Below are 3,460 nucleotides of genomic sequence, written 5' to 3' on the forward strand. Positions count from 1 at the left end.
GTTCCAGGTCTAGCTCTTCCATTTTACAGGTGGACAAACTGAGACCCATCTAGAGACAGGAGCCACCAAGGTCACCTGTTTGCGCCTTCACAGAGGTGGAATTCCCCGTATTAACTCCATTCAGAGGTCTCGCCATGCCCTCCCACTCCTCACGCCCAGCTGCACATCCGAGCAGCTGACCTGCCTCCCCGGGGCGTGGGTGAAAGCCACAGGGTGGGCCTGCGGCGAGACAAGCCCCCTCGTCTCTGGTCGCCCAGTGGGCCACACGGGGCAGGGACCAGGACAGGGCAGAGCGAAGCTTCCCGCCCACGGCCGCCCACGTGTCTGCTCCTGGTTTCCTCTCTCCCTCTCGCAGCAGAATCAGAGTTTCCAGGGGAGTCCCGGCTGCCTTCTGTGGGTGGCCTGCGAGGCGAGCGGCTTGAGTCACTCTCACCGCAGTCCTGGGTAGGCGGCCATGGAAGGTGGCCTCAGGCTGGGGACCTGGGGGCACCTGAAGGCAGTTTCCCTTTCTTGTGTGCCTTGACGCAGCTCTCAGGCCCTGGTCATCCCCCCTCCTCCTAGCTGGATTCCTCAATGCCCAGGCTGTGACCCTGTTGTTCCCCCGGATACCACAGGGTGGCATCCAGATGCCCTACAGACCTCTGCGTGCTACACACCGGGCCCGCCTTCATGATTTCCAGGGCACTCTAGGCCGTTGGCACAGGCTTCGGTCTAGAATTTTCTCCCCCATGTGGGCTGTTTGTATTGCTTCCTCTCATTCTTTTTTGTTTTGTTTTTAGATTTATTTTTATTTATTTGAGACATAGAGTTACAGACAGACAGAAAGGTCTTCCATCCGCTGGTTCACTCCCCAAATGGCAGCAACGGCCGGAGCTGTGCTGATCCAAAGCCAGGAGCTCCTTCCAGGTCTCCCACGTGGGTGCAAGGGCCCCAGCACTTAGGGCATCTTCTACGACTTTCCCACGCCATAGCAGAGAGCTGGATCTGAAGAGGAACAGCCAGGACTCAAACCTGCGCCCATATAGGATGCCGGTGCTGCAGGCTGCCGCTTAACCTGCTATGCCACAGCACCAGCCTCTTCCTAAATTCTTAAAAAAAAAAAAAATCATGGCAAAATAGATGTAACACAAAATGCGCCATTATCACCGTCGCTGGCTGTCGCTTCAGTGACATGAAGCATGTTCACACGGTCGTGCACCACTCGGCTTCACCCACCCGTGCAACTTTTTTTCATCTCTTAAAACTAAAACCCCACAACTTTTAAACCATGGGTGGGGACTTTTCTTCTGCCAAGGGCCATTGGGTATTTATAACATCATCCGCCAGCCATACAAAATAATCAATTTACAAATGGGCCTGCTATCGATTTATTGAAATCCGCATCCTGCCTGCAGTGGCCTGGGCAGGGCCACAGCACATGGTTTCGTGGGCCTCGTGTGGCCCGTGGGCTAGACGTTTCCCACCCCCAGCAAAACAGCAACTCTTCTGTCTCTGTGAGCTGAAGTACTTCAAGGACCCCCGCCCCCCCCATATGTGGAATCGTGCAATGTTTGCCTCTTTATGATTGGCTTCCTTCAGTTAGCAAAATGTCTCCAAACGTGCTGCCATATTGCAGCCCGGGTCAGAAGCCCCCTCCTTCTCAAGGCTGTATAATATTCCATTGGACATACACTTATGCCCTGCCTAGCAGTATTTTGGCCAACAATGGACCACACATAGGATCGCAGTCCCCTAAGGTTATAATGGAGCCCAGTGATGTGGTGATCATCATGACATAGCCCAACATACTACTCACATGTTTGTGTACTCACATGTTATCATGGTAGGTTTGTGTAAAACTGCTGTGTAAAAGTTACATAAAGCACAAAAGAATGCTTGATAGTATAGGAATATGTTATTGGCTTATGCATTTACTAAAGTACAGTTTTTTATCTCTCAAAACTAAAACCCCTCAACTTTTAAACCATGGGTGAGGACTTTTCTGCCAAGGGCCATTGGGTATTTATAACATCATCTGCCGGCCATACAAAATAATCAATTTACAAATGGGCCTGCTATCGATTTATTGAAATCCGCATCCCGCTTGCGGATTTTACATTTCACACCGTTTCAGAGTGCGCTTCTTCTCAAACGAGGAGGAACATGAAGCAGCCATGTCAACCGCTGTCGCTTGCACGAGGGCCCACGCGGAGTGAGTGACCGACGCGATCCACGACCGTGCACATGCAGTCCCGGGTGCTCGTGCAGAGAAATCACCTAAGGACCCGTTTCCTGGAACAGGAAGCGCCTGGCTCCTGGCTTCAGCCTGGCCCAGTGCTGGCTGTTGCCGTCATCTGGGCCGTGAACCACTGGATAGAAGCTCGCTAGCTCGTTCTCTCTGTCGCTGTTTCAACATAAATAAATATTTTTAAAAAGCTGAGTATGAGTACTGTGCTCCCTGGGCAGTAGATGGCGGCTTTTTGTCCCTGCAGTGAACTCTCTGAGGCAGGCTACTTTATAAAGAGAAGAGTATGTTGGCTCACAGCTCCGAAGGTTGACAGTCCGAGAGCAGACATCCCCATGGGAGTCCCTGTGGGCCTCCTGCTGGCATAGTCCTCAGGCGGCACGACACGGGTGGCCAGTGGCAGGAGACAGGGGGCACGCAGGTCCGAGTGCATCTGTGGTCACTCGCTGTCTCCTTGTGAGGCCACCAGGATCGCATCTTGGGGACTCCACCCTAACAACCTAGCCCAACCCAATCATCTCAAAACACTAACTGGATTGAGTACCCACCCCCTTGGCATCGTTAACTAAGGCTGCGGGACCACCCCCCTGTAGGAGTTCGGGGGGCCTTCAGGCTCATCAAGGGCTTTTCCAGGGGCTTCGAGGCCTGGCCCCTGCCTGTTTGGCGCCCTCCTGCCGTTCAGCTGTCAGCAGAGGCGGCGTGACAGGGAGGGTACACACTTCCTCGGGCAGTCCTGGGCTGGCAGGGGGACAGCAGAGGCTGGTCGGAGCAGTGATACCGCTCCGACCACGACCACGGGCGGTGGGCAGAGGGGCGGGAGGAGGAGGAGCCGAGCCCTGCAGCAAAAATAGAGGCCTGGGCGGCAGGAGGGCAGGTTCTCCCGCGGCTCACCAGGGGGCGCTGTGCTGGCCACAGAGTGAGCCCCTTGGGGGTCGAGCGTTGGGCACTCCCAGGCTGTCCCGTCCCGTGGCTGCGGAGGGGCTTTTGGATGGCATTTGGCAGAGAGTGTGTTCTGGTCCTCGAGCCCTTGGTTACCTGGGATTCCATTTACAGCCCCTTCCTGCCCCTCTCAGGGGTCTCTGGAGATGGCTGGCTTTACGGTCCGGACGGAGTCAGGACACATCAGGAACAGCGAGGTTCAGTGATGCCTTCGGTGGGCAGTGATGACAATAATTCCATTTATAGCATGACTGCAAGCACTCGAGAAAGGAATGTGTAGTGTTGTGTGCAATGCTT

The sequence above is a fragment of the Oryctolagus cuniculus genome, chromosome 1, assembly GCF_051225735.1.
Source record: "Oryctolagus cuniculus isolate XC-2025 breed Fujian yellow rabbit chromosome 1, ASM5122573v1, whole genome shotgun sequence".
In the NCBI taxonomy this organism is placed as follows: domain Eukaryota; kingdom Metazoa; phylum Chordata; class Mammalia; order Lagomorpha; family Leporidae; genus Oryctolagus; species Oryctolagus cuniculus.